Consider the following 27,742-nt stretch of genomic DNA (forward strand, 5'->3'; position numbering starts at 1 on the left):
AGTGAAATGCAAAGAAATTTAACTTACATATCTGACCCTCATCTTGGGAAGAGAGACATGGCAATGGAGAGGATTATGGTTGCAGAGAAATGGCACAATGTTGTACGATAAAAATGCACTTAGTAACTGTATTAAGAATGAAAGTAACAAATGTAATAATGTTTATAAAAATGAAAGTGTAAAAATCACAAATGTTAACCTGTGCAAGTCGCACCCCATGTTAAACTTCCCTCAGGAATACAAGCAAGAAAGTGAGCCCAGCCCGATGTCGGCACCCCTTCCAGCAGCCATCACACAAGACATCCAGGTGGACGCGACCAAATCGGTAAAGGCAATAATCAAACCCCCTAACGGAGGGTCAGGTGAGGTCGTGTCCACAGGTACGTACAATGTTTTATATCACGCACAAACAAATGTACCCCATATTGTAAGACCAACACAAGGTGATGTAATTGAATTTAGTCCTGTCAGGGTGATCACAGTCCCCAATGGGAAGACTGACGATCAGGGAATCATTCCCGTCAAGGACAGTGCAATGCGCCATCCCTGGTCCCGGACAGAATTGAGATCAATCATGTCTGATTTCCCAGATCCTAGGAAAGATCTAAGTGTATGATCAAAGATTCACAGAAGGTATATCAACTCCCTAGACAACGACATAATCATGGTATCCAAGGAATCAGGGAGGTACAGGGAAAGCGGTTGATGGTGATGAGCATCCAAGCGTTTGAGGAGGCATCAAATCAACCAAGACCCCATTTCACTGACACTTGGAGGAAGCCCAGGGTTTGTGATCTTTGCAAAAGAGAAGGGCATTATGCCAGTAACTGCAACAGCCCACATAAAGTCAGACCCCCTAGACATGAATATGAGCATGAATATGACACACCAAATTATAAAAGGTGATCATTAGGACTGATGGTAAGCCTGAGGTAACAGTTAATAAATTGGGAGGTCATTCCCTGAAGACACAGGAATGACCGGGTGAAACGTTGTAAATGTATCTGTGAAATGTTTCTTTTCTCTCCCCATCTCTGACGATTATTGATAGGACTCAAACATTGCATATCTGCTTGGTCTTTGCAGAAGTCTACCAAACCCCAGCATGACCTATCCGCATCAATGTATCCTGGCCAGATACAGAGGGTGGAGTATGGAGGTGCTGGTGGGAGGGACTGCGTAAGGAAACCATTGGACATGTAGATATGACAGCCTGATGATCTGACAATGTTTTAAAATGTTTGAAAAATGTTTTTTTTTCCTGTTGTTGTTTATTGATGTGTTATGTTATATATATATATATATGAATGGTTCTCTCTCTCTTGTTGTTTTTTTCTCTCTCTCTCTCTCTCTTCTTTCTCATGTTCTCATGTTTTAAAGATGGTATGTCACACATTAGTTAGACAAATGGTAATGCAAGATTTTTGCTCCTTACAGAAAGTTCGCTGGTTTGGAAGGAATATTGCATCACCGGAATGTTCGTTTGGAAGACTGAGAGACAGCACCTTAAGAACAACAAGACTAGAGAACTAATTATCGTAACAAGTTTCTCTCCCCCTCAAACTGTTTTCCTATACCCCCATTACAAATTTCTCCTTTTCTCCTCCTGTAAGATGGACTCGCCTCAAGAGACTGTGATCCGTGTTTTCATGTTGACCCTGATGTTGACCAGAGCAGTCTGTTTCGGTGAGAGTACCAGTGAGGTCGAGAAAGGATCCAGAATGGGTTTCTGATGACTGAGACGGAGGTGTAAATTTCCAATAGCAACACAATCACCAAGCAAAGGCGAGTACCGGAAACGATCTAACAGCCATGTTATTTGTAAACATTGTGAAGGATTGTTAGCTGAAAAGAGAACTGTATCTGTAGACTCTGTGACAGTGTAGTAGAGGATGGGTGCATCAAGAAATGTCAGTCCAGTTTTAACATTAACATGGACCGGCACCCATTGAGTGACTATCACTCCTTAGTGGGTAAAGTGTGAAATCAGACAGATTGTTGGGTATGCTCTCAAGTACCTCAAGGCCACAGCAAGCTAGGACTAGTACCATTTCCTTTTAACGATAGGGGAGGTACTTGAGCTAAATGGTGGGAGGCCGGTGGACAGGAGGTTTAATATCTCTAGTCCTCCTAGTTTGAAGCTCCACCAATATCATGTGGATAGACCCCTAGTATGTTTTAACATTTCCAATCCCCGAAAGCCGGGAAATTGGGAAGTGTCATGGAATAACAAAACCATGACCTTTTCACATAGAGCCGATAGAATGCCAACAGATACAGAACTTATACGCCACATAGCCGGTAGTGGAAAATCATTCCGATATAGGTATACCCTAGGAAGTAGGATTACGAGAGTTGGAGAGGTATCACCAGGATACAGTGCACAGATCGTACAAACTGATAGGTGTACTAAACAGATGGGAGAATTAGGGTTAGGAGAGTTCACATGGAAAATGTGTAACATGGTTATGTCCTACTCCGTCCCATATGTTCTCCCCGATTATGCATATTTCATATGCGGGAGGAAGGCGTATAAGTGGCTTGCCCCAAACTCAGAAGGATTGTGTTATATTGGAAAAGTACTGCCTGAAGTAATGACTGTATCACATGCCAAAATGAAAGATATACACCATGGTGCCCAAGCTCCTTATACTCACACTCATTACGAGCACGTCGTTAAAAGGCAACTGACAGAAAGGACAGAGCATCCGGCCTCTGACATGATCCATGAATCCACCGGGATTCAGGTTTTACTTGCGTTAGATTTCACTCGCACCGCTAGAGGAGTGTTGAATTATAGATATATATCGGCGCTTGCAAATTTATTAGACAATATCACTGAAATGTATGACGACACTTTTAGGTATACTGGAAGGGAACTTCAAGCTTATAAAACAGAACTGGTTCAGCATAGGATGGTTCTTAATTATCTCACGGCAGTGACAGGTGGATATTGTGTCACACTGGCAACGCAGTACGGCGTGAAATGCTGCACATATATTACGAATAGCACCGAGGACCCGGTCAAGGTCATAGACCAAAAGATGGACGACATTCTCCAATTAAAGTGGGAATTTCGCAGGAGACACAATCTCACCCTTGCTGCTGTGGGTAATGAGCTGACTGGTTGGGTGTCATGGTTGAACCCGCGAAATTGGTTCTCTGGTTTAGGAGAATGGGCTCAAGGAGTCATAATGGATGTTGGGAAGTTTCTTCTATGTATCTTGGGTGTTGTCATATCGATTGGCTTGATATTTAGATGCGGTCAGGCTTTAATGAAGTGCAAACGTAGTACCAGGGTAATGAGTCTAAGGAGTGAGGAAATTGTAATTCCAATGGATTTGAGTTATGACCCAACGGTAGAGACAATGATGTGATGAAAATGCGATTATACGGTCCGTTTCTTTCACCTGTTTCTCCGTTTTCTCCAAAGTAAAAAGACCCACTTGGACGAGGAATTTGACGAGCCTGTATACAGACAACTGATGGATTAAAGAAGAAGTTTTGACAACCTTGTACACAGATAATTGATGAACTATGCCATAGACCCCCAGTTTCCCTAGAAATTTTAAATTTACGCTAGCCCAACACTTTTGTAAGTCTATGGACATTGACAAAGCTTTTGCTCGCACTCGTTGGCAAAAGCCCAAAGAAGACTGCATTCAACAGATACCAGACAAGACTTCAGCCGACAAATGTTCATTAACCTGACATAGAATACCACTGCATTTACCATAATTGTTCTTTATCTTCATTTCTACAACCTTCAGGTAATGCCACACATAGTCGATAGGGAATACAGGCACAGATATCAGCAATCACATATCCCCCCATTCATGTATCATCAACTAAAATGTGCTCCCCCATTTTGTTACAACTAAAATCCGAAAAGAGCTCGGTAAAGTTTGACAGCCCATCCACAGACCCGTACCGTGGGATAAGAAGGAATTCAAATGTATACTTCGCAATACCTCGAAGCTTGATCTAAAACACGTACGGCACGATGATACATGACCCCCCAAACATGGATTCATACACGCATGCTTCTGCTATCTCACTAGGTCATACCCTTTTCCTACCTTCTTCTCTCCTCCCTTACCCAATCATAGAAATGTATTTACATATGACATATATATTTTTCTCTTTTTGAAATGTTTTAGGAAGTGGCAGTTATTGGTGACTGCCAAAGGGTGGACTGTCAAAGTCAGAAAAATATCACGCTGCACGTTGCCATATATGCACTTCATGTGTGTGTGCACGCGGCATATTAAAATCAAAATAATGTATTTTATAAGTTAATATTCCCCTGAGTTCAGCAAAGTATGGTATATTAAAGATGGCTCTTTGACCTTAGAGATTCCCCAAACAATAGCTTGCATGTTGGGAGGGCTTCACATGTTCATATGCATAGTTAAGCACAGGAATAGTAATTGAAGATTAATTGTATTCCAAATCAGTATCTTTCCCGCAGACGGAGTACAATAGCCTTTAATTACACTGAGCTTTGAGACTCAATGAGGAGGGCCAACACCTGTGTTTACGAAATGGGGCTGGATTTGTCTCCAGAAGAATGATTGCTGAGATGTCATTGTCTCAACTGAAAGTGGACATCATGAATATCGAACAAAACCCAGAGACAGGGTTTTGTTTTGTATTCGCCAAACAATAGCTTCCCACAAGACAGGAATGTGTTAGTCATCACCCATCGTTTTGCATAACCAAGGCCACTGATACAGCTAGCTCACATACTGTGAAAGACACACTTCCTGTGGTTGACACACCCCCACAGCTGGAATGCAGGTATGATATTATCCACTGGAAATCACAGGGCTCACTCACTCACACAGCTACCTGGCACCCAGCAGCATGGCTGCTTCATCCCTAGGACTGACCTCCAAGCGGAAGGCTAAGTATAGAATTCACATGGCTAGATAAGGAAATATAGATAGATTGCTTTAAGGTCAATGGTGCTGGTTTAAATAGGATATTGTAACTTGTTTGTGTGATAGATCTGGGAATCTGTGATGGTAGCTGGGACATTAGACAACCTGTAGCATAGCATTTGTGGTATTTGTTTGCCTATGGTGATTTAAAATAGATTGTGCTGGTTTGTTATAATATATCTTGTCAATCATGAATACCGCCATGCAGTTACTTGTGAATATGGGTTCTGTAGCAATGGCATGCTGGGATGTGTGGTTACATTGTGATCTGGTGATTCATATAACATGGACTATATGCAATAAGATGGTTCTAGGAAGTTGGATTGGAATGTGGAATAAGATTAGTTGGTTTGAGTAAAATGGCTGCTGCTGGGTGTTTTCCCCTCCCCCTTTCAGCCATGTGGTGCAGTCTTTGGAATCATGGGAGTTTTCCCAAAATGGAGTCTAGCTTCTGTCCCATGCGGTATTGTAGGGTTGTGTATATAGGGACAGCCAGTATGGGTAAGCTCAAGTATTTTCTCCACAAAGATTCTCAGCATTGACTAACTGCGCAGCGATTGTTCCTCACATGTGTAAGCTTCTCTGCAACCATATTGTCTTATTGTTATTGTTAGCCATTCTCTCTCCCCCTCTCTCTCCCCTCCCCCTTAAACATAATTGTGTCTTTATTGTATTTTATGTGTAGTAACTTGGTTAGATATTCTATGTTATTTTGGTAGTGTATAGCTTGTATTGTATTATTCTTTTTGAACGTTCATTCTCTCACTAAAGGCGTTAGAACCTTAGACCGGTATTTGATTGATTATTATAAATGCATAAAGGTTCTCAGAGCGTCATAGTCGCTCATACAGCTTTTAAGCTAACAAGGTTACACTGCATTACATCTACACATTGTCACTGCACAAATGTTTACAGTATAAGTACATTCCTTAAGGTATAGTTAAGGGAGTACCCTTGCGGTACTTTTTGCGCCAATTGCGTACTGTGTTCTTTAACCTTTAACGTGTTTTTAATAGGACAAATAGTATAGACATTGTCAATACACACACACACACACACACACACACACACACACACATACATATACACATATACATAGCATATTAAACATGCATATATATATATTTATATATACATACAGTACACGTATATATACTAGTGATGTGCATCGGACATTTTTTGTGTTTTGTGTTTTGGTTTTGGATTCGGTTCCACGGCCGTGTTTTGGATTCGGACGTGTTTTGGCAAAACCTCACCGAAAATTTTTTGTCGGATTCGGGTGTGTTTTGGATTCGGGTGTTTTTTTTACAAAAAACCCTAAAAAACAGTTGAAATCATAGAATTTGGGGGTCATTTTGATCCCATAGTATTATTAACCTCAATAACCATAATTTACACTCATTTCCAGTCTATTCTGAACACCTTACACCTCACAATATTATTTTTAGTCCTAAAATTTGCACCGAGGTCGCTGTATGGCTAAGCTAAGCGACACAAGTGGCCGACACAAACACCTGGCCCATCTAGGAGTGGCACTGCAGTGTCAGGCAGGATGGCAGATTAAAAAAATTGTCCCCAAACAGCACATGATGCAAAGAAACATAGAGGCGCAATGAGGTAGCTGTGTGACTAAGCTAAGCAACCCAAGTGGCCGACACAAACACCTGGCCCATCTAGGAGTGGCACTGCAGTGTCAGACAGGATGGCAGATTAAAAAAATTGTCCCCAAACAGCACATGATGCAAAGAAAAAAAGAGGCGCAATGAGGTAGCTGTGTGACTAAGCTAAGCGACCCAAGTGGCCGACACAAACACCTGGCCCATCTAGGAGTGGCATTGCAGTGTCAGACAGGATGGCACTTCAAAAAAATAGTCCCCAAACAGCATATGATGCAAAGAAAAATGAAAGAAAAAAGAGGTGCAAGATGGAATTGTCCTTGGGCCCTCCCACCCACCCTTATGTTGTATAAACAGGACATGCACACTTTAACGAACCCATCATTTCAGCGACAGGGTCTGCCACACGACTGTGACTGAAATGACTGGTTGGTTTGGGCCCCCACCAAAAAAAGAAGCAATCAATCTCTCCTTGCACAAACTGGCTCTACAGAGGCAAGATGTCCACCTCATCATCATCCTCCGATTCCTCACCCCTTTCACTGTGTACATCCTCCTCCTCACAGATTATTAATTCGTCCCCACTGGAATCCACCATCTCAGGTCCCTGTGTACTTTCTGGAGGCAATTGCTGCTGGTGAATGTCTCCACGGAGGAATTGATTATAATTCATTTTGATGAACATCATCTTCTCCACATTTTCTGGAAGTAACCTCGTACGCCGATTGCTGACAAGGTGAGCGGCTGCACTAAACACTCTTTCAGAGTACACACTGGAGGGAGGGCAACTTAGGTAGAATAAAGCCAGTTTGTGCAAGGGCCTCCAAATTGTCTCTTTTTCCTGCCAGTATACGTACGGACTGTCTGACGTGCCTACTTGGTTGCGGTCACTCATATAATCCTCCACCATTCTTTCAATGGTGAGAGAATCATATGCAGTGACAGTAGACGACATGTCAGTAATCGTTGGCAGGTCCTTCAGTCCGGACCAGATGTCAGCACTCGCTCCAGACTGCCCTGCATCACCGCCAGCGGGTGGGCTCGGAATTCTTAGCCTTTTCCTCGCACCCCCAGTTGCGGGAGAATGTGAAGGAGGAAATGTTGACTGGTCACGTTCCGCTTGACTTGACAATTTTCTCACCAGCAGGTCTTTGAACCTCTGCAGACTTGTGTCTGCCGGAAAGAGAGATACAACGTAGGTTTTAAATCTAGGATCGAGCACGGTGGCCAAAATGTAGTGCTCTGATTTCAACAGATTGACCACCCGTGAATCCTGGTTGAGCGAATGAAGGGCTCCATCCACAAGTCCCACATGCCTAGCGGAATCGCTCTGTTTTAGCTCCTCCTTCAATGTCTCCAGCTTCTTCTGCAAAAGCCTGATGAGGGGAATGACCTGACTCAGGCTGGCAGTGTCTGAACTGACTTCACGTGTGGCAAGTTCAAAGGGTTGCAGAACCTTGCACAACGTTGAAATCATTCTCCACTGCGCTTGAGTCAGGTGCATTCCCCCTCCTTTGCCTATATCGTGGGCAGATGTATAGGCTTGAATGGCCTTTTGCTGCTCCTCCATCCTCTGAAGCATATAGAGGGATGAATTCCACCTCGTTACCACCTCTTGCTTCAGATGATGGCAGGGCAGGTTCAGGAATGTTTGGTAGTGCTCCAGTCTTCGGCACGCGGTGGCTGAATGCCGAAAGTGGCCCGCAATTCTTCGGGCCACCGACAGCATCTCTTGCACGCCCCTGTCGTTTTTTAAATAATTCTGCACCACCAAATTCAATGTATGTGCAAAACATGGGACGTGCTGGAATTTGCCCAGATGTAATGCACGCACAATATTGTTGGCGTTGTCCGATGTCACAAATCCCCAGGAGAGTCCAATTGGGGTAAGCCATTCTGCGATGATGTTCCTCAGTTTCCGTAAGAGGTTGTCAGCTGTGTGCCTCTTATGGAAAGTGGTGATACAAAGCATAGCCTGCCTAGGAACGAGTTGGCGTTTGCGAGATGCTGCTACTGGTGCCGCCGCTGCTGTTATTGCTGCGGGAGGCAATACATCTACCCAGTGGGCTGTCACAGTCATATAGTCCTGAGTCTGCCCTGCTCCACTTGTCCACATGTCCGTGGTTAAGTGGACATTGGGTACAACTGCATTTTTTAGGACACTGGTGACTCTTTTTCTGAGGTCTGTGTACATTTTCGGTATCGCCTGCCTAGAGAAATGGAACCTAGATGGTATTTGGTACCGGGGAAACAGTACCTCAATCAAGTCTCTAGTTGCCTCTGAATTAACGGTGGATACCGGAACCACGTTTCTCACCGCCCAGGCTGCCAAGGCCTGAGTTATCCGCTTTGCAGCAGGATGACTGCTGTGATATTTCATCTTCCTCGCAAAGGACTGTTGGACAGTCAATTGCTTACTGGAAGTAGTACAAGTGGTCTTCCGACTTCCCCTCTGGGATGACGATCGACTCCCAGCAGCAACAACAGCAGCGCCAGAAGCAGTAGGCGTCACACTCAAGGATGCATCGGAGGAATCCCAGGAAGGAGAGGACTCGTCAGACTTGCCAGTGACATGGCCTGCAGGACTATTGGCTTTCCTGTGTAAGGAGGAAATTGACATTGAGGGAGTTGGTGGTGTGGTTTGCAGGAGCTTGGTTACAAGAGGAAGGGATTTAGTTGTCAGTGGACTCCTTCCGCTGTCACCCAAAGTTTTTGAACTTGTCACTGACTTCTGATCAATGCGGTCCAGGTGACGTATAAGGGAGGATGTTCCTAGTTGGTTAACGTCTTTACCCCTACTTATTACAGCTTGACAAAGGCAACACACGGCTTGACACCTGTTGTCCGCATTTGTGTTGAAATAATTCCACATCGAAGAGCTGATTTTTTTTGTATTTTGACCAGGCATGTCAATGGCCATATTCGTCCCATGGACAACAGTTGTCTCCCCGGGTGCCTGACTTAAACAAACCACCTCACCATCAGAATCCTCCTTGTCAATTTCCTCCCCAGCGCCAGCAACACCCATATCCTCATCCTGGTGTACTTCAACAGTGACATATTCAATTTGACTATCAGGAACTGGACTGCGGGTGCTCCTTCCAGCACTTGTAGGGGGCATGCAAATGGTGGAAGGCGCAAGCTCTTCCCGTCCAGTGTTGGGAAGGTCAGGCATCGCAACCGACACAATTGGACTCTCCTTGGGGATTTGTGATTTAGAAGAACGTACAGTTCTTTGCTGTGCTTTTGCCAGCTTAAGTCTTTTCATTTTTCTAGCGAGAGGATGAGTGCTTCCATCCTCATGTGAATCTGAACCACTAGCCATGAACATAGGCCAGGGCCTCAGCCGTTTCTTGCCACTCCGTGTCGTAATTGGCATATTGGCAAGTTTACGCTTCTCATCAGACGCTTTTAATTTAGATTTTTGGGTCATTTTACTGAACTTTTGTTTTTTGGATTTTACATGCTCTCTACTATGACATTGGGCATCAGCCTTGGCAGACGACGTTGATGGCATTTCATCGTCTCGGCCATGACTAGTGGCAGCAGCTTCAGCACGAGGTGGAAGTGGATCTTGATCTTTCCCTATTTTACCCTCCACATTTTTGTTCTCCATTTTTTAATGTGTGGAATTATATGCCAGTATCAATAGCAATGGCCTACTACTATATATACTGCGCACAACTGAAATGCACCACAGGTATAGAATGTAGATGGATAGTATATTTGACGACACAGAGGTAGGTACAGCAGTGGCCTTCCGTACCGTACTGCTATATATACCGGTGGTCACTGTGTCAGCAAACTGCACAACTGAAATGCACCACAGGTATAGAATCTAGATTGATAGTATACTTGATGACACAGAGGTAGGTACAGCAGTGGCCTTTCGTACCGTACTGCTATATATACTGGTGGTCACTGTGTCAGCAAACTGCACAACTGAAATGTACCACAGGTATAGAATGTAGATGGATAGTATACTTGACGACACAGAGGTAGGTACAGCAGTGGCCTTCCGTACCGTACTGCTATATATACTGGTGGTCACTGTGTCAGCAAACTGCAAAACTGAAATGCACCACAGGTATAGAATGTAGATGGATAGTATACTTGACGACACAGAGGTAGGTACAGCAGTGGCCTTCCGTACCATACTGCTATATATACTGGTGGTCACTGTGTCAGCAAATTGCAAAACTAAAATGCACCACAGGTATAGAATGTAGATGGATAGTATACTTGAAGACACAGAGGTAGGTACAGCAGTGGCCTACCGTACCGTACTGCTATATATACAGGTGGTCACTGTGTAAGCAAACTGCAAAACTAAAATGCACCACAGGTATAGAATGTAGATGTATGGTATACTTGACGACACAGAGGTAGGTACAGCAGTGGCCTTCAGTACCGTACTGCTATATATACTGGTGGTCACTGTGTCAGCAAACTGCACAACTAAAAATGCACCACAGGTATAGAATGTAGATGGATAGTATACTTGACGACACAGAGGTAGGTACAGCAGTGGCCTTCCGTACCGTACTGCTATATATACTGGTGGTCACTGTGTCAGCAAACTGCAAAACTAAAATGCACCACAGGTATAGAATGTAGATGGATAGTATACTTGACGACACAGAGGTAGGTACAGCAGTGGCCTTCCGTACCATACTGCTATATATACTGGTGGTCACTGTGTCAGCAAACTGCACAACTAAAATGCACCACAGGTATAGAATGTAGATGGATAGTATACTTGACGACACAGAGGTAGGTACAGCAGTGGCCTTCCGTACCGTACTGCTATATATACTGGTGGTCACTGTGTCAGCAAACTGCAAAACTAAAATGCACCACAGGTATAGAATGTAGATGGATAGTATACTTGACGACACAGAGGTAGGTACAGCAGTGGCCTTCCGTACCGTACTGCTATATATACTGGTGGTCACTGTGTCAGCAAACTGCAAAACTAAAATGCACCTCAGGTATAGAATGTAGATGGATAGTATACTTGATGACACAGTGGTAGGTACAGCAGTTGCCTTCCGTACCGTACTGCTATATATACTGGTGGTCACTGTGTCAGCAAACTGCAAAACTAAAATGCACCACAGGTATAGAATGTAGATGGATAGTATATTTGACGACACAGAGGTAGGTACAGCAGTGGCCTTCCATACCGTACTGCTATATATACTGGTGGTCACTGTATCAGCAAACTGCACAACTGAAATGCACCACAGGTATAGAATCTAGATGGATAGTATACTTGACGACACAGAGGTAGGTACAGCAGTGGCCTTCCGTACCGTACTGCTATATTTACTGGTGGTCACTGTGTCAGCAAACTGCAAAACTAAAATGCACCACAGGTATAGAATGTAGATTGATAGTATACTTGACGACACAGAGGTAGGTACAGCAGTGGCCTACTGTACCGTAATGCTATATATTATATACTGGTGGTCACTGGTCAGCAAAACTCTGCACTGTACTCCTCCTATATAATATTATACTGGTGGTCCCCAGTCCCCACAATAAAGCAACACACTGAGCACAGATATGGAGTGTTTTTCAGGCAGACAACGTATACTGGTGGTCACTGTCAGCAAAACTCTGCACTGTACTCCTGCTGTATAATACAGCTGCTCCCCAGTCCCCACAATTAAGCAGTGTGAGCACAGATATATGCAGCACACTGAGCACAGATAAGGAGCGTTTTTTTCAGGCAGAGAACGGATAAAACTGGTGGTCACTGATCAGCAAAACTCTGCACTGTACTCCTCCTTTATTAATATAAAGCTGCTCCCCAGTCCCCACAATGATATAAGCAAGCACAAATATTTGCATCAACTCAACAATGAATAAACGGAGAGGAAGCCAGCCACGTCCTCTCCCTAACATTTCCAATGCACGAGTGAAAATGGCGGCGACGCGCGGCTGCTTATATAGAATCCGAATCTCGCGAGAATCTGACAGCGGGATGATGACGTTCGGGCGCGCTCGGGTTAACCGAGCCATACGGGAGAATCCGAGTATGCCTCGGACCCGTGTAAAAAGGGTAAAGTTCGGGGGGGTTCGGTTTCCGAGAAACCGAACCCGCTCATCACTAATATATACACACATGTATATATATCATATATGTGTGTGTTTATATGTATGTATGTATATACCTGTGTATATATGTATGTACATGGATATATATATATACTATAATTAAAATAAAGTAAACTTTTTATTAAGCACTTACAAGTGCCACCAGGAAGACAGCAGGCTGCAGGAGACGCTAGACAGCCATTAATAATACTCATGCAGCAAAAAAAAAAAAAATTTTTTTTTTTTTTGGGTGGAGGGGGGTTTCTGGGTGCTCGGAAACCCCTCCTGGGTGCGCCACTGTATACTATTAAATTATGTTCATGTAACAGTGTATTAATTTCAAAAAGTTAAAGACTGAAACATAAAAGACTTACCGGTATATTTCACAAGAGAAGGAAAGGAATGTGCCTCTTAACTTTGATAAGCTGCAGAAAGGAAAAGTTCCCAGAGTTGTCTATCAATCCTGAAACAGAGAACTTGAACCTCCAAATAGAACATTGTTGCAACCTGCTGTATCTCAGCAGAAGTCTCTGCGATCTATATAAGCAAGGGAGCACAATAGTTTTCTGACCTTAAACCTCCAGAATCAGGACCATCTGCCACCTGACAGAGAGCTGGAAGTAAATCCAACATACATTGCTCAAAAGAAGCACACATATATTTTCCTGTAGCTTTACACAGCTCAAAGATGTGAATGCACCTTCCATGTGTGGCTGATTTGTTACCTGTCAAGAGAGCGCTTGCGCCTTCCCTACACTCGCCATGCTTTGGTCAAATTTACTATTCCCAATCATAGCCCCCATGGATGGTAAGCCAAATAAAATTGATAAAAAATATGTGTAACCCCCCCCAAAAAATGTTGACAATTGCCATGTCGACCCTTTGAGCATGTCAACCTTTTAACCTGTCTACCTTTTGCCTGTCGACCATATGGTGTCGATATATTGACTGTCTATCTAGATAGTGTCTATCCATACTCCAGAACCCCCTTCAAAAGAGAGATAGCAGCCTCAGAAAATTGTAATGTACAGTATAATCTTCTGTGTATTCTTCAATATACACCCATGGCCAAAAGTTTTGAGAATAACACAAGTATTAGTTTTCACAATGTTTGATACTTCAGTGTTTTTAGACCTTTTTGTTATGTGTAACAATGGTAGGAATCAATATGATATGCCGATGCAGTTAATTCCAGCGGTCGTAATACCGACATCAGGATCCCGCTGATCCCCCTCTCTCTACCCCCCTAACCCAAACCCACCCCTCCTGTAGCCTAACCCTAACCTCCCCCTTAGTGCCTAACCTCCCCCACTCGGAGGTGCCTAATCCTAACCGCAGTCTCCGCTGCCTAAACCTAACCTTCCCTCCCCTACAACCTAACCTTAACCTCCCCTGGGGGTGCCTAACCCTAAACCACCCTCCCCACAGCCTAAACCTTTAATCAATGCTTTGCGTTTGTCAGAATTTTGGGGGTTTTGTTTGTCCACCCACCTCTTGAGGATTTACCACAAGTTCTCAATGGGATTATGGTCTGGGGAGTTTCCTGGCCATAGACCCAAAAATTCTATGTTTTGTTCCCCGAGCCACTTAGTTATCACTTTTGCCTTATGGCAAGGTGCTCCATCATGCTGGAAAAGGCATCGTTTGTCACCAAACTCAGGATGCTTTACAGTTGGCATGATACAGGACTGATGGTAGCGCTCACCTTTCCTATACAAGCATTTTTCCAGATGCCGCAAACAATCTGAAAGGGTATTCATCAGAGAAAATGACTTTACCCCAGTCCTCAGTAGTCCAGTCCCTGTACCTTTTGAGAATATCAGTCTGTCCCTGATGTTTTTCCTGGAGAGAAGTGGCTTCTTTGCTGCCCTTCTTGACACCAGGGTATCCTCCAAAAGTCTTTGCTTCACTGTGCGTACAGATGCACTCCCATCTGCCTGCTGCCATTTCTAAGCAAGCTCTGCACTGGTTGTGCCCCGATCCTGCAGCTGAATCAACTTTAGTAGAGGGTCCAGGCGCTTGCTGGATGTTCTTGGGCGCCCTAAAGCCTTCTTCACAACTATTGAACCTCTCTCCTTGAAGTTGTTAATGATCCGATACATGGTTGATTTAGGTTAAATCTTACTAGCAGCAATATCCTTGCCTGTGAAGCCCTTTTTGTGCAAAGCAATGATGACTGTATGTGTTTCCTTACAGGTAACCATGGCTAACAGAGGAAGAACAATGAAGAACAAATTTCAAGCACCACCCTCCTTTTAAAGCTTCCAGTCTGTTATTCTAACTCAATCAGCATGACAGAGTGATCTTCAGCCTTGTCCTCGTCAACACTCCCACCTGTGTTAAGGAGAGAATCACTGACAATATGTCAGCTAGTACTTTTATGGCAGGGTTTAAATGCAGTGGAAATTTTTGTTTTTTGGGGGATTACGCTCATTGTCATGGCAAAGAGGGACTTTGCAATTAATTACATTTGCAATTCATCTGATCACTCTTCATGACATTCTGGAGTATGTGCAAATTGTCATCATAAAAACTGAGGCAGCAAACTTTGTGAAAACCAATACTTGTGTCATTCTCAAAACTTTTGGCCATGACTGTAGTGTTTTGGTAGGACTGTGTCAGTCTTGCTTACATACAGAGAAATGCACGCAGCTGTAGGCGTAGATAAATCTAATGACTGCTCTGTTCAGCCAGATATCTTTTCATCAGTATTTGTATCAAAAGCAAATTATCCTCTCCTCGTATTTTCCCTATCTCTTTGTTAGTAATGTGCTGAGTGAATTATAAAACTATTTACTACTACCCTAAAACACAGAAGTTTATAGGTTAGTTTGTACCCTCTGCCTACATCAGTGTTTCCCAACTCCATCTAAAGGGGATTCCGGCAGTCAGAATATCGACAGCGGCATCCCGATGCTCAGGATACAGACACCTAGATACTACCCCTAATCCCCAGCCCTCCTTATCCGCAGCCTGACCCTAAAATCCCCCCTCCCCACCCTACCAGGCTAACCCTGACCCTCTCCAGTGGTACCTAACCCCCTGCCCTGCAGCCTATCAGTGTGGAGTCCCGGCAGTTCTTCATTTGGGATTCCAGCGTTCTGGGTCCTAGCACAGGCATTTCGATCCATCTCGGAATCCATGCGTTGTATTCCGAGCAGTGTCGGGATTCCAGCATCAGTATTCCAACTGCCGGGATCCCATCTAAATAAATCTGTTAATGTATAGGCACTAATGACAGTGAGTCATTTGCTCCCAAATGCTGGAAAACAGATGGAAATAGTTACTCAGAAGGTTTGCTAAATCATTCTGGAGCTTGGTAAATCTGACAGCATTGCATCCTCTTTAGAAACCTATGGGGGTTGTGGCTGCTGTTGGAAATGGAGGGACTATAGCAGATATCAGATATATCTGCTATGATTCTCTTTCATACATCTGGGTGATACTAAATATTTGCGCTAACTCCCCCTCCAGAAAAACTGCAGTAAAGCCACAGATAAGGACTGACAAGTACAGGGGAAAGAGAAGAGAAACTCTGTAGCTAGTCAGCAGGCAGTGGTAAGTCCCAGGGAAAAGTACAATATCAACAACCCTTACTCATCATATAGGTGAGCAGACAGCCATCTTGAAATGCATCTCACTGAGAGAATATGTAATATTTATTGCCCAGATGTACAGTAAGCATACAGGGCCTCCTTCTGAGCATTAGTTGCACACACTGCCGATGTTCATGGAGTTGAGCAATTTTTTGCTGTTGGACTTCTTCAAAAAGATTGCACAGACGCCATCTTTCTGTAGAAATGTTAGGAATTTTAGCCTATGCACAGAAGATAGCAATTGCTCCTGCTGTCTTCTGCGCATGCAGGGCTGGAGGCCCACACATGGACCCATCATTTATGAAAAGGCCACTGTCTGATACTGTGCATTTAAAATGTTATTTGAACTCTTTATTCACACACAACTTTCAAAAGTGTAATCCAATTATTATACCTGTAGGTGTGTTTACACAGGGCGCAACTAAACTTTCAGCATGGTGTGTTCCTATTGTTCCAGAAACAATGCTTCACTATTAGCATGCCACCTATGCACTTTCTGTGACATTCGGACTATGTTAAATCCATGTGTCATTAAAACAGTTTTAGTTCCAGATATCTTTGAATAAACAGTCCAACAATCATGCCTGTTTGAACTTTTATTGATAGACAGAACTTTGGTAACACTGCAGCATACAGTTTCAATGTGTAATGAGGCTCTATAAAGAAGAGAATCAACTGCCTGTGCTGTGATTCCCGCATTAACCGAAGATGCTCCAATCCCCTGGTTGTGCTCTGCATGCTGCAGATGGTTTAAATGGTAGTAGAATAATCCTGAAATGATGGTCAGTCACTAGAATTACGACTCCGGAATCAGAACAGGCCACACTGTATATAGGGCCTAATTCAGGTTGGATCCCAGTAAGCAATCCAACCGCAAATATTGAGAAAAAAATGCAGGCACATGTGCAGCGCCCGTCCTGCGCATGTATTTTCTGTGGGGGGCATAAAATGCGATTGCCTCTGTTCTGCCTGTCAATCAAGCAGAGGCGGTCGCGGGGTGGGCGGTCAACACTCCGTTTCCAGGGAGGTGAGGGAGCGTTGCGGGGGCAGTGTGGCACGAACGGGAGGCAGAGGCAGCCAAATGGGGGTGTGTCAGGGGCTTGATCACGGTGGATGCATGACATCACACGCAGCTGCACGATCGGGACGATGTTGATGGTCCTCCTGTGGGCGCGGCTAATCTGTGCCGGCAGGAGGCTTCCTTAGTTTCCTCTAACAAGCAGAAATTGCGATGCGTTTGCAATTTCTGCTTGTTCAACGGGGGGAGGCTCCGGTCAGCATGCCCGGCAATGGGCGGCCCCCAGCATGCGCTCCACCTGTCCCTGCTATGTGCACGGTGTAGAAGCAGATGCATGCACCTCGCCAATTACTGGGGAGTGTTCAAGTTTACAAAATGTATTCCATAGGCTGCAACAAACTAACGCCATCTTCATACAACGATAGTTGCGGGGGCCATGCTCAGGAATGCTTCACATTCCAGAGCTTGGTAAATCTGGCAGAATCGCAAGCCCCTTGGAAACTTATGGGAGTTACAGCTACAGTAGGGAATGGAGGGAGATATCTGCTGAAGTTTCTCTGTCATACAGTAAGGCAATACTAGATATTTGCAGTTACCTTGTGAAAATGGGAGTTTTTCTGGCAACAAGCCACAAATATTTCATGATACATGGGCCCCATACTTTTAGCAGTAAATAGGGGACAATGTGGGTAGTACTATTCATTATGTAGGGAAGGTACAGTATAACCAATGGCACAAGTACAGTATTTCACAGCATGTGCATAACTATAGCTACAAGGAAAGAGGGGCCATGGATTAATAAGTCTAATTTCCAGATTTATTAACTTGGCCCTAAGTACAGAATCAAATAAAGCAGGGATTACAGAAGTTTGATTAACCAAGACGGCTAGATGCATCATCGCTTGGAGAGTGATAAAATGGAGAGAGGAAAAGTACCAATCAGCTCCTAACTGCCATGTTACAGGCTGTGATTGAAAAATGACAGGAGCTGACAGGCTGGTACATTTTCTGTCTACATTTTAACACTCTCCAAGCGATGACACATCTGGCTACACACTACATATCCCATAATGCACAGCCATCCATGGATGAAACAAACATGTTTACACTATTAAGGCATTTACTGTATAAGGTCTTACTGCTATAACATGAAGAAATGTAAACACATTAAATAAGAATCACATTAGCCAACACAATAACTGTAAATCTGTGTCTGTAGTAGAGAAGCACATTGGTGTTTGGCATCTTAGCGGATTTGGTATGAAGGAGAGCTGCTTGTTACTATATTAATAATAAAGCACTTATGTGCCCACATCTACAATACACAATACAGCAGTAACAGAAGTGACATAGAAATAAGCAGCGTGATGAAGAGACTGTTCTCTGTGTTTCTTTGTGGCTACGATGTTGAAGACCAGCGAGAGACTCGTCCAAACAATGCTTTGGAAATATAAACAGAGACAGAAATAAGGACATTTATTTTGAGTTCTGGACACATTTTTGACACATTTTGCTATGAGTGGAACAGTTTTTGCACATCTTGTAAGGCACATTGGGGGTAATTCAGAGTTGATCGCAGCAGCAAATTTGTTAGCAGTTGGGCAAAACCAGGGGGGTCATTCCGAGTTGATCGGTCGCTAGCTACTTTTTGCAGAGCTGCAATCAGATAGTCGCCGCTTATAGGGGAGTGTATTTTCGCTTTGCAAGTGTGCGAATGCCTGTGCAGCCAAGCTCTGCAAAAACATTTTGTGCAGTTTCTGAGTAGGTCTGAACTTACTCAGCCCTTGCGATCACTACAGCCTGTCTGGTCCCAGAATTGACGTTAGTCACCCACTCTGCAAACACTTGGAAACGTCTGCGTTTTCACAAACACTCCCAGAAAATGGTCAGTTGACACCCATAAACGTATTCTTCCTGTCAATCTCCTTGCGATCGGCTGTGCGAATGGATTCTTCGTTAAATCCATCGCTCAGCAATGATCTGCGTTGTACCCATACGACGTGCCCGCGCACTGCGGTGCACATGCATGCGCAGTAGTGACCTGATCACTGCGCTGCGAAAAACGGCAGCATGCGAACAGGTTGGAATGACCCCCTATGTGCACTGCAGGTGTGGGAGATATAACATTTGCAGAGAGAGTTAGATTTGGGTGGGTTATTTTGTTTCTGTGCAGGGTAAATACTGGCTGCTTTATTTTTACACTGCAATTTAGTTTTCAGTTTGAACTCACCCCACCCAAATCTAACTCTCTCCGCACGTTATATCTGCCCCCCCTGCAGTGCACATGGTTTTGCCCAACTGCCAACAAATTTGCTGCTGCGATCAACTCTGAATTAGGCCCATATTCTGCTGTGTCTGCACACAATCACACACAACCTAATCTTGTTTTTTGGACGCATTGCCAAGTGACTACATTGCTCAGATACATCCATTAGGCATGCTGCAATCCTGCTGCTTTACTTCAACATTATACAACAGAATCTCTGTTTTCCAGATGGTCAACAGTCAATATGTCGACAGTTAAATGCTCGACATGGACTTAGATTGACAGAGTAAAGATGCTGACACAAAAAAAGGTCAGCACATTGTTTTTCATGATTTTTGGGGTTAGGCACCTGGGGGAGGGTTACACTGCCGGAAGCAATGGTTAGGATTAGGCACTTAGGGGATGGTTAGGGTTAGGTGGTGGAAGGGGACAGTTATGGTTAGGCACTATGGGGAGAGTTAGGTTTATGGTTAGGAATAGGGTTAAAATAACACACACAAAAAATGTGTTGACGTTTCTGTCGACCATTTGCACATCGACCTTTTAATCCTATCAACCTAAGTCCATGTCGACTATTTAACTGTCAACCTTTTGACCCTCATGAGCCAGTATTACTTTAGCAGTGACTAGCACTACGAAGCTACATCCATGCACTATGGGCCTTATTTAGATTGGATCGCTATTGAGAAAGAAATTGCAATCATCTCAAAACTGCTACTGCTGAAAATTGCATGTTAAGAGTTGCCCCTGAAAGGTAAAATACGCCCACCACTGCGATGGCAAATCAGCGTATGCACCAACAGAATTGCGATGCAAATGCAAAAAACGAGTAACATCGACAGTTGTAGATGACCAAGCGCTACTCAGAATAATGAGAATGCAATTGCACCAGTGCCATGTTTTTAATAGCTAGCGATTGCATCTGACGTCAGATACACGCCCACAAAATGGTCATGGCCCGTATGCATTTTTCCAGCCACTCCCCATATACGCCATGTTAACATCCACGAACGGTCACTCCCTGACAATCATATTGCAATCACATTTCACTGAAGCTTCATTTGAATTTTAGCCTTCGCGCACATGCAATGCGTTCGCAGTGCATGCGCAGTCTCCCGATAATCGCCCTATTTGCAATTTTGCAACTGAAGCTGAATAAGGCCCTATATTTATGTAATCTTTTATTCTTATTACCCTTGATATAAACCTGGCAAATGCTAGTGTTGTAGATATGGAGGCATTTTCAGACATATACTTAAGTCCCGGGCACAAATGGGTCCAACTCTACATGAGCCCTTTATTATGTGGTGACACTTTGGGGCTGATTCTAAAGTAGGAGCAAAGAAAAAAAAAGCCAGTAACTGTATCTGGGAGAAACCATTTTGCAATGCAATCGGTGCATATGCCTTTATATTTTGCATGCAGGTAAATACTGTCTGCTTTTGCATATATCCCACATATGATTTGGACGCTCCATTCTCAAATCTAAATCTCTGCACATTTTACATCTGCCCCACCTGCAGTGCCACCTGCCCTTCTACTTCATGGGAGGTTTCTGTCCTCCCAGAGCTCGCCTTAGGACACGAGCATAAAGGCTTGACAGGTGTACCGCCCCAGTCAAACTCCCTGCCTGTTGCTGTCCCCAAAGCAAGTGCAAGGTGCAAAGTTACTTTCTCTTTTTGCTTAGAATCAGTCTCTTTATGTTTTAACGAAATAAAATGATTAAAACATTTTTAAAATGTATTTATTTATTCATAGTTGTTTTTAACCTTAGCAGGAGGCTCTCAGGCTGAGCTAGTTAGCATCCGTAGGGCTTGTTAGTGTCAGGAGATGACCACACATGGGTTGACTGCAGTCACCCTCCAACTGCATTTACCATGACGTTTAATAACAATCCAGTAGAGGATGATTAGATTAGTACTGGGCATCAGTGTACTATGGGGGTCATTCCGAGTTGTCGCATGTAGCTGCTTTTTGCAGCCCGTGTGATCAACTATACTCCGCCTATGGGGGTGGGTTTTTTCCCATAGCAAGGCTGCGTTCGCTTGTGCAGCCCTGCTATGGGAAAAAAATTGTGCAGTTTCTAAGTAGGTCTAGACATACTTACCAGCTGCGACGTTTTCATCTTGTTCTGTCCTGGCTCTGACGTCAAACACCCGCCCTGGACACGCCTGCGTTTCTTACCACTACCAGAAAACGGGTCCGAGCGCTGTTTTACCACCCAGGAATGCCCACCGCCTGTCTATCTTCAAGTGATCGCCGCTGCGATCTCTTTCTTCGTTTCCTTCGTTGTCGCCCGGCGACGTCCACCGCCAGGCAACGACGCAAGTGCGCATTACGGCCCCCGCACATGCGCAGTAGTGACCCGGTCGCAGCTGTGCGAACGAAAGCACGCTGCGATCGGGTCGGAATGACCCCCTATATTGGGCTAATTGATTACAATGAATATCAGTATCACAGACTGTATGAGCAATTTAATTGGTACTCCAGTACATCCCTGGTGCAGAAGCTTCAGACAGGGCGTGTTAACTCATTTGCTACAGTATTTGAAGGTTCTTTTCCTCAGTACTCTACACGCAGAGATGAGCAGAATTATCTGTTTCAGTGCAGTATTTTGGCTGTTTCTCAGGTGAAATTTGGCTTTAAGAGTTCCACCTGTGCTCCAGTGCTCCGTACATTGCTACTGTATGTTGATAGAAGCCACTGATCAGTTCATCTTGGGTGCCAAATTCACTGATACAGCTGTACTAATATACAGTAGATCCATTAGAGAGTACCCATCAGACTATTCACACAAATAAATATTCACCATTCTACTGAGGTGTGACTGGCTAAGGAAAAGAATCACAGTACTGTAATTCCAGCTTTCTTGATATATAATTTATATCAAGTATGAAAGTCCTACTGGTCCAATGGCACTTCGTCAATGAGGCTGTTATTTCAAGTAACATTTGAGGGCACTATATAGAAGCCCAAATGTGGAAAGCCTCACTAATTCTAATATGAGTGCATTCTAGGAAGAGAAACATTCCAAATTATACTGGCAAAAACCACGATTGTTTCAGAAAACTAAAAAAATATAGATGCAATAAAATTACACAGAAAACAAAACACTCTACTAATGTTTCTAATTCATTTTCCATCCAAACCACACATACACATGGATTTTTATTATGTTTAAAAATATGTAACTTATTATAATATTTAAAAATGTTGCCACAACGTCACGTTCTCAGGATCAAATCTACACAAATTCCCCAGGTGCTTTTTATATACAGTAATGCCAACAGCTGACAGATATAGAGTTGTATGCAAATTCTTTCTGCAGATGGATCTTGGGATTTTTTTGCAGCTGAGTACTGCATCTGAAAACAATCCCGAGTTATGCGCATCGAATGCATGACTCCATTTGCTCTGAATTGGCATAAAACAGTGGTAACGGGACGTTCATATATAGACTAATTGCAAAGAGAGAATGTAGGGGGTAATTCCAAGTTGATCGCAGCAGGAATTTAGTTAGCAATTGGGCAAAACCATGTGCACTGCAGGGGAGGCAGATTTAACATGTGCAGAGAGAGTTAGATTTGGGTGGGGTGTGTTCAATCTGCAATCTAATTTGCAGTGTAAAAATAAAGCAGCCAGTATTTACCCTGCACAGAAATAAAATAACCCACCCAAATCTAGCTCTCTCTGCACATGTTAAATCTGCCTCCCCTGCAGTGCACATGGTTTTGCCCAATTGCTAACTAAATTCCTGCTGCGATCAACTTGGAATTACCCCTGTAGATGGAATTGCAGTGTGCAGAGATGTGTGTATACATTGCAAATATATCTCCTACACCAGGTAAACGGCTGGAGCAAATACACACTGATTATGATGTAGGCTATTTCGGGTCAGGGACTGAGGGTCGACAGCACAAAGGTCGACACACCTTAGGTCGACGCCAATTGGTCGACACACCTTAGGTCGACATGGACAAACGGTCGACATGGACAAAAGGTCGACAGGAACAGGGTCGACATGGAAAAAGGTCGACATGAGTTTTTTATGTTTTTTTGGTGTCGTTTTCTTCGTAGAGTGACCGGGAACCCCAATTAGTGCACAGCGTCCCCTCGCATGGCTCGCTTCGCTCGCCATGCTTCGGGCATGGTGCCTTCGCTCCGCTACCACTTCGCTCGGCACACTTTACCGTTCCAATCGTAGTCCACGTGGATCGTTAAGTATGAAAAGGTTCAAAAAAAGAAAAAAATCGTGAAAAACTCATGTCGACCCTTTTCCATGTCGACCTTGTTCCTGTCGACCTTTTGTCCATGTCGACCTAAGGCGTGTCGACCAATTGGTGTCGACCTAAGGTGTGTCGACCTTTGTGCTGTCGACCTGGAGTCCGGATACCGCTATTTCTATAAGCTTGTGGATTGGAGTGGCACAGTTGCATTAATGCATAATGCTCTGCATACTGGTGAATATCCGCACGTAGGGGGTTACTCAGCGTCCTTAAATTAGCAAAAATTGCTATGGATCAATTTGCATGTTGGGGGCCGCCCAGCACAGGGCAAGGACCAAAATAGAGGATGACCCCGGTGCCTTGTTTCCCATCGCAGGAAACGCAGGCGATGTCAATGGGCTGCACCACAAACATCCATGACATTCTTTCATTTCCTGCTCCACTCCCCCCAACTCTGCGTCGCCGCCCCTGAATGCCCGCCGCTTATCAATCATTTTACAATCGCATTCCAGGATGCATTCGCATAATGTTAGGTCCCCCTGTGGCAGTTAGGGTCAGGCTGCGGGGAGGGGATGCTAGGGGGGTAGACAGGCAGGCTTAGACTACTTACCTACCATGTGTCTGGATTCTGCCCATCAGGATGCAACTGTTGGTAATCTGACCGCTGGCATCCTAAGCGCCGGGTTCCCGATACCATTCCTATACATAATGCTTAATAATTGTATTATGATCATGTCTAGTGGTCAGTTCATGCTTGTAAGTCTTATTTCCATACCTCCCAACTCAGAGCCGACACCATCACCCCTCACCCATAGCAGTCCTCATTTTGGTATTCCTACCCTCTATATTTTAAATAGGCTCAGTGCGCACATTTGATGCACAGCCCAAAAAGAGGTGTGTTCTTGCTGGGAAGGGGCTTAGCCACATAATAGTACCCCCAATTCAAATTACGCCACACAGTAGTGCAACTTTATTTACATGTTATCATGGGGAAGTGTTCCTAATTCACATTACATCACCACCACGGGACACTGCGGCCAGTAGGTGGCACAGTCTGTGAGAAACGGGACTGTCCCACAAAAATCGGGACAGTTGGGAGGTTTGTAATTCTACATAGAAGAGGTCATGTTGGGTAGGTTTAGTGTATTGAGTCTGTATACAGTGTAATAGCAGTGTAATGTTAGCATGTTCAGTGGACAGGTCATGTTGGGTAGATGTAGTCCAATGTACAGTATAGAGTGTAAAAGAACTGTATTATGAACATCACAACAGGACAGGTCATTTTATGTACAGATGTGTCCTCATCTAGCCTCAATACGCCATGCAGCAGGAGATGCTTGGCATGAGTGAGCTGGCAGATCCCGTGCAACACCGCTAGTGTCCAGCATCTATTTTTTCCAAAAATGTGCTGATTAATTTGATATGTGACACTTTGGTATCTGTGTGTAACTGAGTCTGTTTGTGAAGCACAACAAAGCTTGGTATGGAAAAGAGCATTGTAGCGCTTTGTATGCAGATTCAGAGACTCAGTCGCACACAGCTATACAAGTGTCGCATATCAAATTAATAAGCACAGTCTTCTGGTGTGTCCTAGTCACATACCATTGCATTTAAGACCCATTTATTGTAAAAAAAAAAAAAAAAATGCCTGGACCTGTCATGCCAAGACTGGCGTGACTGCAGCAAAGATGTATGAGGACATATCTGTAGGTGTCTGTACACAATTTAATAGGATTTTAATGTGTGCATGATCCAGTGGATAGGTTACACTCAGGGCCGGTACTACCATTAGGCAGCTTTAGGCAGCTGCCTATGGGTGCCAGCCACTGGAGGGCGGTACACTCCCGCTGCATCATTTTGACTTAACAATTATGTTGTTGTGCTGGGCTAGCTTGAAGGCGCTCAAGGGGCAAGTCTGGCCAACCGCAGCCGCCACAATCAGTCACCTTTCTCCCCCTTAGCCAGGGCCTCCTAGGTGAACTGTGTTTGCCACGCCCCCTCTGCTGACGGACCCAGGAAACAACCGCCCGGGCCAGCAGGAACAGCTGCGGCTCCCGCTCACCTCTGCAGTCACATTGACAATAGTTCAGCCATCCAGGCTGTGGTGAGGGAGCGTCTCTCACCACAGGACTGCTGATGGGGCTTCATAATACGAGGAAGACTGTATAGGAGACTGCAACTTCAAATACCTAAGAACAAGGACCCGCACACAGGAATGTGATAGAGAGGGGACTGCTACTAAAGAGAACATTAATCACATTGGAAGGTATGCTGTGCTGCACCAAGAGTTTTACAGCCATACTGTCATGCCAGCTACTTTAACCCTTAAAAGTGGCCCTTTACTGTGGGGGAGTCTCCTTGTGAAAACTTAAGTAACTCGCCCTAAAATAGCACTTTTCAAGAGAACCGTAGGTGATCATTGCTTTTTATCTTGTGAACTGGCAGCTGGCAGTCATTTTATATATATATATATATATATATATATATATATATATATACATATCTACACATACATACCATTTTGCAATAAGGCGGCACTCTGGAGACTTGAAAAGACATGAAATGGTGATTACTGGCATTACTGTGTGTGCCATAATTTGAGAGTGGCATTACTGTGTGGCAAAATGTATAGTGGGCATTATTGTGTGGCATAATGTATAGGCGGCATTACTGTGTGGCATAATGTGTAAGGGGCATTACTGCGTGGCATAATGTATAGGGACATTATTGTATAACATAATGTGTTATAAGCGGCAGTACTACTGTGTGTTGCAGGAAGTGAATGGACTCTGCCAGAATGTGAATGTGCTCTACTGTGCGGTTTAACATAAATGGGCACTAATGTGGTGTAACGTGAAGAAAGGACACTTCTGTGTGACGTAACATGAATAAGGGGAACTACTGTGTGACATAACCTGAATAAGTATGTGTGTGGGGGGGAGTAGGCTTAAGATTTGCCTATGGTGCCGAGAAACCTTGCACCGGTCCTGGTTACACTGTCAAGGTGTAATGTCCCACAGATGTGTCCTCATACATTATTGCTGCAGTCACGCCAAACGGGCTCTTGGCCCGCCAGGTCTCATGTGACTGCTAGCACTGGATGTCTTTTTTTGCACCTATTTACCCAATAATGGCCCAAATGTATTAAGCCTTAACAAGAGAAAGTGGAGACGGATAAAAAGTGATAAATGACCAGCTTCCTAATTGCTATGTCACAGGCTGTGTTTGAAAAATGACAGGAGCTGGTTGGTTGGTCATTTATCACTCTTTATCCATCTCCATTTTATCTCTTGTTAAGGCTTAATACATTTGTGCCAATGTGCCGTAGTCGCCTAATTCAGAAGTGGATGTTCTTGCTGCTGTTGTTGCTATCTTTTGCTGTATGCAGTTGTGATTATATGCTAATATGGGCAGAAGTTAACCTGAGCAGAGGGATGCCCACTGCTGTTGCATCATTTCTGTCTGACGGTGTATGATTGCTGATACATTAGTTCCATTGTCATAAATCGGGTCATGTCACAGAGTCTGAGTGACTCAGTAGACAGACAGGCTGAGCTGCTCTCCTGGGATGTAAGTAAGATCGCAACTGCTAATTTAAGCATGCCCAGAAAACAGCATTTGAATGGCCACGACTCACCTGTGTTTGGCCAACCTCTCCCCGGTACCACCCCCAAATACACTCCCCGGTACCACCCCCAAATACTGTCTTCTCATCACTCACTTTGCGACAAATTCATCAGTTCAACCGCAATTGCAACTCACTCGCTCAATATGGCTCAGATGCATGCACAATAAGAAAACATTGACCAATTTGCATACAATAGCTGTTTTGCAACTGCATCTTAATTAGCCCCAATGTGCAGCAACTAGGACACACCAGGAGAGTGTACTGATTAACTTAATATGCAACACCTGTACATCTTGTACATCTGTATGTCTGTTTGCTGTATATTGCAATAGAACTATCTATAGAAC

General features: G+C 44.1%; 1 protein-coding gene across 2 annotated transcripts in view; it reads right to left on the minus strand.

The window, feature by feature from the left end:
- Window positions 1–16,840: 16,840 nt before the first annotated feature.
- The window catches only part of LOC134966277 (myosin-binding protein C, fast-type-like), a 273,752-nt gene continuing 262,850 nt past the window's right edge, over window positions 16,841–27,742 (minus strand). For both annotated transcript variants that reach the window (XM_063942885.1, XM_063942884.1), the window contains one exon: window positions 16,841–18,715. The gene's annotated coding sequence lies outside the window, so the exon portion shown is untranslated. The remainder of the gene's footprint in view (window positions 18,716–27,742) is intronic.

Source organism: Pseudophryne corroboree, chromosome 10 (assembly GCF_028390025.1).
Source record: "Pseudophryne corroboree isolate aPseCor3 chromosome 10, aPseCor3.hap2, whole genome shotgun sequence".
NCBI classification, from domain to species: domain Eukaryota; kingdom Metazoa; phylum Chordata; class Amphibia; order Anura; family Myobatrachidae; genus Pseudophryne; species Pseudophryne corroboree.